This window comes from Colossoma macropomum, unplaced genomic scaffold (genome assembly GCF_904425465.1).
Source record: "Colossoma macropomum unplaced genomic scaffold, Colossoma_macropomum, whole genome shotgun sequence".
Taxonomy (NCBI): domain Eukaryota; kingdom Metazoa; phylum Chordata; class Actinopteri; order Characiformes; family Serrasalmidae; genus Colossoma; species Colossoma macropomum.
In genome coordinates, this window is record NW_023494795.1 from 1,409,045 (window position 1) to 1,425,342 (window position 16,298).

Sequence of the window (16,298 nt, forward strand, 5' to 3'; positions counted from 1 at the left end):
AAATGGTAACTTTACCGGAGAAGGAAAAAACCTACTTTACTTTTAATGTAAGTCAATGGAACCAGACTTTTTTCAAATCATTTTGGACCATTTCTTTTAGTCTGTTCTTCATTAAATTTACACACAATGTAAAAGGTATTTTCAAATTATGTCAAAAACTGACTTCCGACAGCAGCGATGTGCTTTTTCACTTTGTTCTGTAAAAAAAGGAAGCATGATAGTTCTTAATTAAACTTAAAGATGCTGCATATATACTCTGAGTGCCCGTTAACTGTCTACTTTGGCTAATGTTAGCTAACATTCAAGATCAGCAGTAAAACTACTATGGTAGTTTTGTCTCCTCCCAACCTTCAGACAAGAGGTTGACAGCAAAATACCAGACAAGTGTTTTATTTTCTTTAAACGTTTTAACATGTCATTGTCCAAATACCATTTTCATAAACAAATTTAAAAAACAGTAATTTAATTTCAATTTATCTTTATTGCATCGAGTCCTTACAGTGCTTTGAAAAAGCATTTGCCCCCCTATTTTTGCATATTAGTCACAATTGTTCCAGATCTACAAACAAAATGTAATATAACACAGACAACCTGAGCAACAAAATACAGTTTTAATTTTATTTATTTAATTTTTTGAAGGAAAAAAAGTTATCCAACACCAACTGGCCTTGTGTGAAAAAGTAATTGCCCCCTTAGCTACTTAACCAACCAGTTTAACCAACAAATTTGGTTGATAACTGGGATCAGTTAAACTAGACACACACAGGCTTGATTACTGCCAGCCCTTTCGAATGTACACATCACTTAAATAGAACCCTTCCAACAATGTTATTAAGTTTAGAGGGACAGTTACTTTTTCACATGGGTGACACAGGTGTTGCAGAACCTTTTCCTTCAGTAAATGAAGTTACCATTTAAACCAGGAGTGTCAAACTCAACCACTAGAAGGGCCACATTAAAATGGGCCAAGACCTGAATGGGCCTTTGATTCTTCAAAATATGCCAAAACTGCAACAGCAAAATAGGCACTGAATACTTATTCAGAAATAATTATAAATAAAAACAAATATATATTTCTTTAAAAACTGGATATTTGCTTGAACTAGACACCAGGCATCTTTTCTTTTTGTGTATCCACTGGACCATGGATTGTTTTTGGGGAAGGGGGTCAGAATGCACACAATGTTGCATGCTGGGGACTGTAGCACATCTCAGGGTGAAATGGGCTAATAAGAACAGTATATTTAAATGATTTAGCGGGCCAAATAGGACTGTCCCACGGGCCTGACTTGGCCCGCGGGCCTTGTGTTTGACAGATGGGATTTAAACACTGGGTTCTGTCTTTCCTCATTAGTAATGGTCATTGTAATCTGCGTTGGTGGTTAACATGGCCAAGGAGGTCTGAACATACAGGACTGGGATCAGTGGATGTGGGGAAAATGGTGTATTTGAAGTAAACCAGCAATGTGTCAATATACTACATTCCTTTTCCCACAAAAATGTGCAACCTCTCTGTGAAAGCTGAAAAAAAGGAGATCCAGTTTTAGAAATGCTTAATATCTCTTGTGAAAACACAGCTTTACTCATGTGAATGAATAGTTTTGGTGCTTGAAATGGGTTTACCAAAGACTTAGGTTCACAACAGTAGTGGAATGTATGAATAAAATAGTAAACAAGATGGAACTGTTTGAACCATATTTCTGCACAGTATTATCACAAAGATATTAACAGAAACGCAAAGAACCATCTCATTTGATGCGTTCATCCCTTCACTTTTTACCCATTTTAACAACCAAAGTAAATCAGAAACATAAATTGTGCAAAATAGTAAAAAAAACACTGAATAATATACAGAGAAAACTGTCAATATTGCTGCAGGCTTGGCAAAAACAGTGGTAAAATCTTAATTTCCTAATAAAAATTTTTACAAAGCTTTATTTGGCTTCTTATTTGGCAGATTTTTGTTCCAATATTTTAGTTTCACTTTAAATGGAGCAACAGTTACATTCTGGCACCTGTACCAGCACCTGAATGTAACTGCTTCACCATTTAAGGTGGAGCGGGAAATTGAAAAGAGTAGCCAACTTCAGCTTTATTGTGTTTCTGAAGTCATTTGTCTCATATGTGTGTCCCATGTACTGCTTCCCACCCTTCAGACACTGGTAAAATCTGGAAAATCTTACAGTCATTCACATTCAGTCATTCAGTACCAGCTGGTCCATAGTGCGCTGCAGGAACAAGGCCAGAAGGCCACCACATTGACTGAGTCAGGCAGCTCCTCAGCCAGGCTGCATTGCTCTAGTGTCTGTTAGGCTAAGGCTAATCCCAAAAGTCCAACCATTCCTTTATGCCCTCTGCCTTGAAAACAGATGCGATGGGCTACACAGCCTGAGGTGATCGAGGGACTGCTGTGTTTTTGTTTTTCAGTATTGCAGCAATGCAAATGTTTCTTTTAATCTACATATTACCTGTCCTAACATTACAGACCCATTATTCAGGATCACATAACCTCACCATTCCCCTAAAAACCCTGAACCCAGCATAGAGAGGCTGAGTGAATGTGGTGTGGACTGTGTGTAGGAGGGTCATTGTGTCAGAGACGCTGTAGAAGGACAGGATTCCTGCACTGTGATCCACATACACTCCTATTCTGGAGGGTGATCGGCCTGGGATATCAGTCTTACCGTTGTTGTGATAAAGGGTAAGAGGGAAAGAACACCGCAGAGTCCAGGACTCATTGGTTTGTCCAAACCCACAGGTGTTACTGCATCCTTTCCTGTTGATCTCTCTATATGAGACTGCTACATACACATACCCCCGTCCCACACTGCTCCACTCAAACTCCCAGTAACAGCGTCCACTCACACTCTCCTTACTCAACACCTGCTTCCAGTAGGTAAATCTCTCTGGGTGATCATAGTATGGCTGGAACCCACTGTCCTTCACCACTCTGTTCTCCTCAGACAACCTGAGGTAATTATTTATGGTGTTGGGATCCAGAGTCAGCTCACAGAAATCTAAAAAAAAAGTTGAGAAAATGAAAATTTTACATTTTTAATGCACAGAATGTTCCTATTTTATGATCAAATCTATTTGTTAGTTTTAGTTTCCCTCCTTATACATTTCTATGCCTCATATTAGTTGCAGTCTAGTAAGTGATGCATTCATATGATCCTCAAATGTAGCCTTGCATGGTCACATGCTTACGTCACTTCCATGGACTAAAAACAGGCTTACAGTCTACTCCCAAAAGATGCCCTAAACCCTATGATCCTCCAGGACGTCCAGAATATCAACCACATGCACACTTCTAGGGCTAGTTTGCTTGTCTAATCTGGCTCCCCTCAGCATAATGCAGCTCAATGACCAGTTAAAGTAATAAACAGCTTTTCCTCACATCTGAATATCTTCCTCTCGGTCAGATTTAATCAGACTGCTGTAACCCACTCTTCCACTCTGACTGGTCCTGGACTCTATCTCAAGAAATTTTGGTAAGAGGCTTCTGGTTAGTCTGCATTGCCGAAGGCCCCAGTAAGGGAACCACTGAGCCCTTCGTTAGCCAAAATGTGAAACTGGACACCCTGGATAGTGTTAGCTAGCCAAAATAAATCCAGCTTTGCTTATAAGGGGGTACGCCACAAAGCTTTGGACAGTCAGCCAGATAACTTTGTAGATTTGGAAGTTTTACTTGGAGTTCATCATTGAAACATTTAAGATCACAATGACCACAAGAATATATATTCTATAAATATATTTTATATCATGTCCAGCTGCTTTTATTTTAAGCAGATAATCACTTGTTTCACTCCCGGTTTAGTCATTTGTCCTAATAACGACAGCCTGGTAGCAGAATGTTTTGCCACTCAGTCTGACTGAGGGGGCGTGTTCCGACAGAAACGTGACATCAGTGCATACCCTCTATACGAGATCACATCAGGCCCTGCAAGTCTAGACGAAAAGACGATTCTTCAGTGTTGTTTTAGAGGGTTTCCAACAACAGTGCTTTCAGAATGAAATGTGTGAGTGTGTGTGTGTGTGTGTGTGTGTGTTGTGTACATACACTGTAGAAAATCTTCTCTGGTTTTTGGCTCTGAGGGTAAAATCATCTGAACTGCTGCAACTGTGGAAAGACAGAAAACAAGTGATCCAACAGAAAGAATAAAGGAGACCAACCAGAAAGAAAGAAACAGGAAACATATATACAGAAACTATTCTCATGTTTAAAGTGACATCACTGGTTTTCAGCTGTGAGCAACTTGGCCTCTAAATGTTATATTAACACATTTTCAGGGCAAATCAATTACTTTTACCTTACTCCCACAGTGTGTATGTGCATTTGTTTGGGACTGCTTCACTCTGAGAGTTTAACGTACAGTTACAAGAAAAAGTTTCTGAATTCCTGAAATTACCTGGACGTCTACATAAATAAAAATATAAATAACAAGCAATCAAGCTGACTGATGTTAAAAATATGTGAATATCAGGACAGTTACAGTCAGGTGCTCCCATCAATTCAGGCTGCACATCAAAAACTAGAGTTTTAATGGATATGAAAGACACACATTTCGGTTTTCCTGCTCTTCAAATCAAAGTTACTAGCTACCTGCTCTTCAAAGCACAGTTGCTAGAGTTATCTGCTCAAAATAAAATTTGTTAAGAGGCTTCTGTTGAGTTCGCATCCCCCAGTAAGGGCATGTAGAGGGAGCCACTGAGCTCCCCCTCGTTTGCCAAAATGACAAACTGGACACCCTACAACCTTTTGCTCCACTCATGCCTGTGCAACAAGTACACCATTTCCCCCATATGCTTGAGCTCCACCTTGACAATGAGCTCCACCTTGACAATGAGCTCCACGTTGACAATGCGCTGGATTAGGTTAGAAATGTCACGCTTAGTTTGTAACCACCCACATTTAGCCCAGCACTTCTCATGGTTGACCCCAGACATTCTTAAGACAAGATCACTACGTGATCTACGTGTCTCAGGGCCGGATTGGGGCAGTTGTTCAGGCCGGGAATCATGGCAAGATTTAGGCCATACACATACTCACAGCTACTGTATCTGCATTAACAGGTGTTTAGTATGGGTTTTTATATGTATGTTGAAAGTAATAAAAAATACACTCCATAACTGCCCACTGCTTAATTACCAGCTCAGTCACCTAAACTGTTCCAAATTTTTTGATACACACACTTCATGGTGTAAATAATGCTTTGATCATACAGGACTTGAAGTACTTGGATATATGAAGTTTTAGAGCTTTCTAAGAACCCAACTTTTAACAGGCTAAGAACATGTTACTATGCTTTATAAATTTTTCTGTACATATATGCGTTTACATTAACATGCAAGATAAACGTGCATTAATAACAATCTATAATCTGTGACATTCATTACTTTGCCAAGCTGAGAGACTGTGCTAAGCAATTAAAGGAAGTAATTATTAGGTAAACCTAATGTAAACTGTACCTGGAGCTCTCCTTGAACTTGAAGGGGTCTCATGCTCTCTTTCTGGTTGTGTATGTCCACCTTTGCAAAGAAAAAATGAAAACACAAAGTTAATTATCAATTTAAATATAAATATATATTTTAGTATCCAGCACTATATAGCATCACCAAACAATGTATGCAATGTATACTCTGTGGCTCAAGCTTTACATCATGCCAGGATAAAATAGTACAGTATGATTTATTGAAGAAAAAACAGCATCCAAATCAGATCCAAACTTGTTTCATATAACGTATGCCTTTGAAACATCCACGAATAAGCAATTGTGCCTCAGCTGAAGAGCACTTTTTTTTCTTCATGCTAATCGAGGCATACATCAAGGCATATCTTCAGTCACAAATAATCAAACTGCTGCGTACTGACTGGCAAAACTGCCCTTTTAAGATTATCTGTTTATTTGAGGGCAGGTGTGGGCTGGAGGTTAGAGAACCAGCCATGTGACAGGAAGTTCGCTGGTTCGATCCCCTGAGCTGACAATATGTGACTGAAGTGCTCTTGAGCAAGATGCCTAACCCCCAGCTGCCCCTGGGCGCTGCGGATAGGGCTGCCCACCGCTCCGGGCAAGTGTGCCCACTGCCCCTAGTGTGTGTGTGTGCATTCACTAGCATGTATGTGGTGTTTCACTGCATGGATGGGTTAAATGCGGAGGTGAAATTTCATCGTTGTGGGACTAGTAAGGGTCTCTTAATCTTAATATTTTGTGAATGTGGGCTACACAGTGAAGCATCAATTGAGAATATTTCACTGCTAGTTAGCTAGCGCCACCTTTCCTCTTCTTCTCCATTTCTTGGTCAGACACTATAAACACAAACACGCTAGCTTTATTGCATGCGCGCGAACAGGAAATTAGTGTTTTACATGCTACGTCATGGCAGAAAGACATGATTTGTGAAACAGGTGGCCAGTCCAGGACTGGTGTGTGTGTGTGTGTGTGTGTGTTTGTATACATACACTGTAGAAAATCTCTGGTTTTTGGCTCTGAGGGTGAAATCATCTGAACAGCTGAAAAAAGCAGAGTTAATAGTTAGTAGGGTTCCATCTAAGCTGCTAGAGACATCACTTGTTTATGAGTCTGCTATAGTGGTGTTTAAACAAGGTTATCAAAGCGTAAACCACTGCTGACCCAAAGAAACCCACTAGGTAATATCAAATATCTAATAAACACATAACCAGCAAAACAGCGTTCTGTGGACACACATAAAAGTGAGTGTGGCGAAATATCTGGTGCTATAAAACCTAGAAGAACACTGAACATTTGGAATGAGGAGTTTAAGGAGATGCGGTTAGAAATTTTAGTTTGGTCCGACCTTAATGAGACTAAATTCCCACCCTAATTAAGCCCAGAACTTCTCATGGTTAACCCTATACTCTCAATACACTCTCAGAAAAAAAAAGGTACAAAACTGTCACTGGGGCAGTGCCCCTCTTGTCACTGGGGTGGTCTCCTCAAGGGTACATCTCAGTACCTTTAGTCAGGGAACATAACTGTACCATAATCCACTGAAATTATATGTTCTAAACTGTACTGACTCCACACACCCCGTCTCGCCTCCAGGCTTTTATTTTACTGTTCTGTTTTAAAACATTCGGTTATGAAAAGATACAAATACAAACTTTTCACCTGGAAAAACGTATTAAACGTTCACAATCAGACCTTAAAACCACTGTTGTACCTTTGAGGGAACATTTAAACTGTTTGTACCTTTATTTGAACCTTAATTTCTAACAGTATATAAGATCACATCTGACCCTGATTCTTCCATGTTGTTTTAGAGGGTTTCCAACAACAGTGCTTTCATGCAGAATGAAGTGTGTGTGTGTGAGTGTGTGTGTGTGTGTGTGTGTGTGTGTGTGTTGTGTACATACACTGTAGAAAATCTTCTCTGGTATTTGGCTCTGAGGGTAAAGTCTGAACTGCTGCAGCTGTGGAAAGACAGATAACAAGAGATCCAACAGAAAAAATTTGAGGGAGACCATCCGGAAAGAAAGAAACAGGGAATATAAATACAGAATAATTCTCATATTTCAAGTGACATCATTGAGTTTCAGCTGTGAGCAAAGTGTTCTCTAAATGTTCTATTACTAAAGGGTTTCAAGGCTAATCTTTTCACCAAACTCACTTTTATGTGTTTATACAGAACACTGTTCTGTTGCTTGATCATTTATTAGAAAGTTTCCTTTTTTAATCTTGTCATAAACAAAACCAAACATGGGAGCTGTAGACAATTTTGTGTGCTTATTTAAGGTATTTATGGTACATGGAATAGGAGATAAACTCAAAAGAAACTAATTTTAACCTTTTCAACTATCAAATAAGGCATGAAAGTCCAAAACCATGACTATATTTAGATTATCTACTATGTTACTTGGGAAACCTATGCCTCTCTTCATTCTCTTACTAACCAAGCAAAGACGTTTGTCATTCTGTCTCACAGCAGGAAGCTCCTCTTACCAAGTGGAGAGATTTTACTGAATTCCTGCTTGCAGAATTAGTCTCTCTTTCAGATCAGAGAGAGATTTCCTCACTCCATCAAATGAGAGACGTTGATGGACAGTGATGCTGGGCGAGTCCTCAGATCCAGAAGAGACACAGAGAGGCTGGAAACACTACAGAGAGAGAAATTCTTATGAAAAAAGGATAAATATGTACAAGAGTAAAGAAAGATATATTTTTTGGAAGAATAATGAGCCTCTGTAGATCTGACAGTGTTGGTTACCTGCAGGAAATGGATGTGATCCTCTGTGTGTGAAAGCTGCTCCAGCTCAGTGTCTCTCCTCTTTAGATCAGCAATCTCCTGCTCCAGTTGCTCCAGGAGTTCTTCAGCTCCACTCAGTTCAGCCTCCTCCTGAGCTCTGATCAGCTCTGTTACCTCAGAGCGCTTTTTCTCAATGGAGCCGATCAGCTCAGTAAAGATCCTCTCACTGTCCTCCACTGCTGCCTGTGCAGAGCTCTGTTACAACATACAGACATTTAAAGAGATGGAGATAAGTCCATTTAAGGCACAGCTACCACTTAGTCTATTACCGTGACCCCAGTGGGGCTGTCCCCTCTTCTTAACCCCCCCCTGTTAAATAATCCCAGCTTTCTTAGATGACTATGATTCTGCCTGTTGACTTGTTTATTTATCTTTATTAGTATATTCACTTTTAAGTGAATTATGGTTTAAAATATAGACATTTGAAGCATGTAGAAAATTCCACAAATGTGGAAAGTACATGTTTTTTTATGTTATTACTTTGCATCAGATGTAGAACCACCACTTCCACAATACATAAAAAATGACAGAATGTAGAAATTGGGAACAGATCCACCTGGACTAGCATTACATATACATGTAATATATAATTGTAGAGCATTACAAACGCAGTAAAATGAATAAATTACAGATATTTAGGACAGTAACCCAGCATCGTCTACACATTCTGCGGTACCAGAATACAATACACCGATCCGGCGTAACATTAAGACCACCTCCTTGTTTCTGCGCTCATTGTCTATTTTATCAGCTCCACTTACTATATAGGAGCACTTTGTAGTTCTACAGTTACAGACTGTAGTCCATCTGTTTCTCTGCATACTTTGTTAGCCCCCTTTTACCCTGTTCTTCAGTGGTCAGGACCCCCATGGACCCTCACAGAGCAGGTATTATTTGGGTGGTGGATCATTCTCAGCACTGCAGTAACACTGACGTGGTGGAAGTGTGTTAATGTGTGTTCTGCTGGTACGAGGGGATCAGACACAGCAGTGCAGCTGGAGTTTTTAAACACTGTGTCCACTCACTGTCCACTCTATTAGACACTCCTACCTTGTCAGTCCACCTTGTAGATGTAAAGTCAGAGACGATAGCTCATCTGCTGCTGCACAGTTTGTGTTGGTCATCCTCTAGTCCTTCATCAGTGGTCACAAAACGCTGCCCACAGGACGCTGTTGGCTGGATATTTTTGGTTGATGGACTATTCTCAGTCCAGCAGTGACACTGAGGTGTTTAAAAACTCCAGCTGCACTGCTGTGTCTGATCCACTCAGACCAGCGCAACACACACTAACACACCACCACCACGTCAGTGTTACTGCAGGGCTGAGAATGATCCACCACCCAAACAGTACCTGCTCTGTGAGGGTCCATGGGGGTCCTGACCACTGAAGAACAGGGTAAAAGGGGGCTAACAAAGTATGCAGAGAAACAGATGGACTACAGTCTGTAACTGTAGAACTACAAAGTGCACCTATATAGTAAGTGGAGCTGATAAAATGGACAATGAGCAGAGAAACAAGGAGCTGGTCATGATGTTATGCCTGATCAGTGTAAATGTGTTATCAAATATCAGTTTTAAACATTGGTCAAATCTAACCATCTGTCTGATGATAATAATATTGTTAAATGTATTTATCTATCAATACGGATGTGATTTCGATATTACTGTGCATCCCTAGTTTGACATATTGGTAGGCCTACACAGGGTGCTGTGTGAGATCCTAAACCGTCTCATGGACTCCTCACTGTCTGACTGGAGGAGAGTCTGACTGAGCTGTGAAACAGCTGCTCCAGCAGATCTCTGCTCACTACTCACCTTAAGATTCTTCACAGCCTGTTTCACCTCCTGCAGCTTCTTCTCTTTCTCCTGGAGTCTCTGCTGAGATTTACTCTGCATTGCCATCAGTTGAAACTGAGAAAAAATAATGTTCAACCATTTATAGCAAGAACTAATTCTAATAGCAGAGAATACTTAAAGTTCAGTCCTGTTCTACAAAGGTTTACACTTTCATTTGTGCTATAAAGCTGCAAAAAGCTGGAAGACAGGCCTTGGCTGGTCATACGGTCCCTGACTTATCTTGTTGGTATGCTGCAATGAGTAATAATCCTGCCAACATTTAAGTTCACCACTTCAACAATTCAACAGGCTTGGAATTGTTTTTGCTCCTACACTCGAGTTACAGTACAAATTTAATAAAAGTTTGAATAAAATTTTCAAGGTCTGACCTGTGTCTGAGTTCTCTCTGCTGCAGCTGAAACGGTATCGTGGCCTTTGTGTTCCTCCATTGTACACAAATAGCAGATACACTGTTGGTCAGTACGACAGTAGATCTCGATCAGCTTATCATGTTGAGAGCAGATCTTCTCTTGGAGCTGTTTGGAGGCTTCAACCAGTTTGTGCTTCTTAAAGGCAGGAGACTGATAGTGAGGTTTAAGATGAGTTTCACAATAAGAAGCCAGACACACCAAACAGGACTTGATGGCTTTGCGTTTTTCCCAGTGCAGAAATCACACTCCACATCTCCAGGTCCAGCGTAACAGTGAGCAGGAGAAGCAGCTTGGAGTTCTGTCTTCTTCAGTATCTCCACCACTTCAGCCAGCATGTTGTTTCTGCGTAGAACAGGCCTTGGAGTGAAGGTCTCTCTGCACTGGGGGCAGCTGTAGACCCCCCTCTGATCACCCTGATCCCAACAGCCATTAATACACACCATACAGAAACTGTGTCCACAGGGAATAGCCACTGGATCCTTCAGCAGATCCAGACAGACTGGACAGCTGAACCGGTCCTGATCTACTGAAATACTGGCCTCTGCCATTTTCCTGCACTCACAGACCGAGAGAGCAGCTCTCTGAGATCATATTCCTCTGAACTGAGTAGGAGTGGCTTCCTGCTTCTGTGGTTGGAAGTGAAAAGGAGGTGGGGAGAGAGAGAAGAGGAGGAGACTGAAAGACACAGAGGAACAGATGGAATTCTTTTGTTAAACTGTGAAAGAAAACATGCAGCAGTATTATTTAAAGCAGTAGATTAAATGGACTCGCAATTTATAGGACTAAACCAACATCCATGAGAACTCTCTGATCATAGCTGCCGCTTTTCCAAAAAAAAAACAGAAAGTCATGCACTGCAAAAACTTTTTTTAAAGTTTTACCTTAAAAAACTAGCATAATTATTATAGCTGACTAATTATTGATAGTTAACTTATCATCAGAGCCTACTTCATAATGTAGCTCACAGAGCAGCACTGCTGAAGGAACCCAGCGCACATCCACTCACCTGTTGCTAATTATCAAACGCAGCATCATCAAACTTTCAGAACAGATTGATAAACACAGACTTTATTGATGATGGCTGACTAAAGATGACTGACTGTCTCACCTTCCATACGAAAGGTGGTCAGGCTTCATTCTGGGCTAAAAACTGGCCACCAACAGGAACCAGCAGAAACTTTTAACGGTTTCTGTGATTTTTTTCAGCAGGGATGTTTTATGAGTGTAAACTTTTACTGTATTTTTATGAAACCCTGTTTACCTTTTTCACCCGTTTCACCCACATTCTGGGTAGAAGAGTCAGTAAAACTGATGCAAACTACAGCTGCACAGCGTATGAAGTGAAAAGGTAGGATGCCCAGTTAGACAAAGAAAAAGTTTTGCTCTCTCTTTATCTCTCATTCATAAAAAGGAAAGGTCCAGTCCTAAAATCTGATTGGCTGAGCCGCATTCGAAGCCATTGTAACATAACGTTATGCTAACCATACACTAGAAGACTTTGAAAAGACTTTTGAAAGACTAAAGTCTGACTCCCTCTCACATCTAAAGACAGTGCCGTGTTTTTTAGTCAGTTTTTTAGTTTTACTTTCTCTGCTCGCGCCACAGTATCGTCAACCCTTCTCGTTTGCAGGGTAACCAGCGAGCTGGGGTTTAAAACAGTGCCTCATGTACGTCCATGACGTCAGTGAGCGCGAACAGCCAATGAGCTGCTCCGCTCGTCAATCAATCATCACGCTCTAGCAGTAATGCCCGCCTCCTGCTGCCCCAAACCCGTTAGCTGTAGAAAAAGGGAAACATATAGGTAAGATTTCTTTGTGGTTTTAGTGAAATACATTCTTCTACTGTCTAAAATTAAGGGAAAGTTCTATTTTAACTTTTCGTTTTTAACCGTTGAGCTCCTTTCACTCCCATTCATTGAGGACTCGCTCGCGGGCGCCCTCTGCTTATCTTTGACTGTAATGCCGCTCACATGGACCACCGGGTGTACAGATAAGTAAGAACCTGGTTTTATTTAAATTTAGGGTCTTACGACTTATTTTCTTCACTAGAACTAGGCTGGTCTGCTAGCTAACAGGCTAAAAGATAGCAGACATGCTAAACAACTCCATCATTGATGTCACAGGTTTGAATTAAAGCACTAACGGTATGGTTCACTGTAAAACTGCAGTATAAAAGTATAAAAATGTCACTTGAATGGCTTACATACTACGAATGTCCATGTTTCGGTCAGAAGTAGCGTCAAAACCAGGCCCAAACGGCTCCGTACTCCCTAAATAATGTGCTATAGTTTTGAAATTCTAGCTTCTACAGCCAAGTTGTGCAGTATTTGTCGAGTGTGGATGTGGCTGAATCCCAAATGACTGTTTGTTAGCTATATTGTGCACTGTTGGGGTGCAGGAGCCAGTATTTAATGCCTGTGTAGTGCACTATGTAGGGAGCAGGGAGTTTAAGATTCAGCCCAGCATGAGAAGAGGGGCGTCGTTAGCTTGGTGCTAAATAAGATTCATGGTGGTAATTTAGTAACCAAAACATACCTATAAAGCGAAGGGTTTTGCATTAAACAGTGTTACAATATGTTCGTTAATATACAGCATAAAGTTATAAAGTTTTTGAAATGACTGCAGTATACAGCGATGGGCGACTGAATGTTCTCATTCAGCGATCAATGGCTGCTTGGCAACAATATCATACTCTAAAGGAATGACTTTTTTCTGATTATTATATTGCTGCTGTTGGAACAAAACCTGGTATCTCCATTTTTGTCGTTTTTCAGTTTTTGCCATAATTTGAAAATGTCTGTCGCCCTTTACATTGTGTGTAAATTTCATGATGAATGAACCAAAAGAAACGGCCCAAAATTACTTGGAAAGAAGTCTGGTTCCATTGACTTACATTAAAAGTAAAGTTTTTTTTCCTCTAAAGTTACCATTTTGGAGATACAAGGTTTTGTTCCGACGGCAGTGATAAGTAACAGTTTAAATTATTTACAGAAGAATTGTGCATATTTTATGTTGTCCGCGATTCACTGCTTCATGTTGTACCTAAGAAGACCCTTCATCATGATAAAATCACAGTAATGCACAGATTGAGTGGCTTATTGCGTAAATATATTTCATTAGAGCTTTGTAATCAGATTTTTCTAATCTAAAATTCGTAGAGACGGTACACAGAGTAGAACTACAAAAACAGTGCAGTTCTCATAGAGTTATGTGAGCTACTTGTGTCCACGAGTGCTATTATAACTGTGATATATCATAACGTGCAGCTACGCTGTTCAACATATGTTTAGGCAATAATAGTTGTACATTAGACGATGCTTTACTTTTTAAATGCTGTGATCAGGAAAAGGAGTTTTAGATTTACTGCAAACTCCCATTTTAATTCATTAACAGGATTTCTGATAGATGCAGTTCCTAGTGTTTGATTTTAATGTAGCCTCTGAGGACTGGCGTCCATTGTTTAGGCCTAATAGCTGCTGCTAATAACCTTTTGTTGAAAATTGATGTTTTTGATGAATCCACTAGAGGGAGCCGGATCTCCCTTAATGCTATGTAAGTGAGATTGGTTGGTTGATCTGGTTGGTTCATCATCCCACAACTGCAGATTTATGGCAAAACAGTTTTTTGATTTTACCACTGATTCACTTTTGAGACTTGAATTTTTTTTTTTAAACATAATAGCTGGTAGTGTTTTTTGTAACTTTATATTAAAATAATTTGTTCAAAATGAGTGCACAGATGGTGTTTCATCACAGATGTTTAAGTAGAATCCACTAGAGGGAGCCAGATCTCCATTAATGCTCTAGAAGTGAGCTCTCATGATCTGTTAATGTGAGTCAGAATCCGAGGCCTGTGATAAGCTTTCTTTCTGTTATAGTTGTTTATCTTTTTTTGCCTTTATGCTGTAGATCTAAACACTTGAACTTCTTCCTTCAGTCACCAACTTCTGTCTTTCAAATTCACCCTCAGTATATCAGCCACTTCTCAGAGTAACAGACAAACACCACAGCGTTCTTCTTTACAGACGCCACTGTCTGAGCTCCTGAATCTGACTGTGTCTCTCCTGCATTCACACCTGTAATCAGTCTCAGAGTCTGTCTGATTTAGTGGACGTGCAGGTCAAACGTTTCCTCTTATGTTCAAACATCAGTCACAATACACAAAATGCAAAGGAAATAATTTTATTTTGGAAGTTATATTCAGATAAAAGCAGATCAGATGTCTTAGAGATGCAAGACATAGGTGTTCATGTCCGATAGAAGAGACGTGTAGAAGAACCTTTGATCCTGCTAAATGTGAGTGAGTGAGTGAATTAGTTCCCAGCCAGGTTCATGATGTGCTTTGAATCTAAATGGAAAAAAGTAAAAGAAATAAAAACACAACACACCCGCCCACACAATTTTCTGATGTGGTCATATAAATGCACACTCAGCTCCATAAATATTTGGACATTGACAAAGTTATTGTTGTTTTAGCTGTCTACCACAGCTTACACCAATCAGCCACAACATTAAATCCACCTCAGCACTGCAGTGACACTGATGTGGTGGTGGTGTGTTAGTGTGTGTTGTGCTGCTGTGAGTGGATCAGACACAGCAGTGCTGCTGGAGTTTTTAAACACTGTGTCCACTCATTGTCCACTCTATTAGACACTCCTACCTTGTCAGTCCACCTTGTAGATGTAAAGTCAGAGACGGTAGCTCAGTTCAAACCAGCACAACACACACTTAAAACGCCACCACCACGTCAGTGTCACTGCAGTGCTGAGAATGATCCACCACTCAATAATACCTGCTCTGTGGTGGTCCTGTGGGGGTCCTGACCCCTGAAGCACAGGGTGAACAAAGTATGCAGAGAAACAGATGAACTAAAGTCTGTAATGATAGATCATTACAGTTCTCCTAGATTGTAGGATGAACTAATGAAATGGACAATAATGTTTTAATGTTATAGCTGATAATTGAAATGGAGCTGAAATTTAACAATGAATCTGAGCTCAAAGTGCAGACCTTTATTTTACAACCAGGAACCTTTGACATCCACAGACTCTGGGTTTCTTCCCTGGTACATGAATATACAGCGCACATTATGTTGCAGTGCATACTGGAGAATGTAGTGCAGTGCACTGTGAAATGGGTTAATATTCAGAGAAAATCAAAATAATATCATGACAAGTTTGATTTGGCCACAAATAATGGTTTTGCTGGTTTGTTTTGAATTTTCAGCCTAGTGGTAGCTTGGTTCACTGGCAGTTCACTGGCAGCGAGAGCTTGCATCAACAGACTCTGACTGATCTGCTTACTTGTGAAATGCTCATGGAATAACACACAACTAGCCATGAAAGAGCTGAGCAGACAACAGTCCAATTACCTTTCAACCCCTAAAAACAGGGGTCTATGTATGAAAATGGTTGGAATTCCTACACTGTTTATCTGATTTGAAATGAAAGCCTGAAGTGTGCACTTTGAGCTCATATTTATAAATTAATTTCAACTCTAAAATGCTGCAGTAGACAGCAACCAGTGACTATGTCAACATCCCAATATGTATGAACCTGACTATATACTTTATATACAGCGATGCATTCATTACAATTTAAAAATCAGTAGATACAGTAGTTAACTGACAGAATAACCAGCAATTTAAATGACTTCTACCTATTATTAAACATAGTGTAGCACAGACACATTATTTTGGGTCACATAACTTCATAGTTGTTCCCAAACCAACCCAGAATCCAGCATAGAGAGGCTGAGTGAATGTGGTG

The 16,298-nt window shown here is 40.1% G+C and overlaps 1 protein-coding gene and 1 pseudogene across 1 annotated transcript in view; one reads left to right on the forward strand and one right to left on the reverse strand.

Moving 5' to 3' along the window:
• LOC118815182 (hydroperoxide isomerase ALOXE3-like) overlaps window positions 1-16,298 on the forward strand; it is a 99,509-nt gene that overhangs the window by 26,245 nt on the left and 56,966 nt on the right. The window lies entirely within an intron of this gene.
• On the reverse strand, window positions 186-11,125 carry LOC118815200 (annotated as a pseudogene).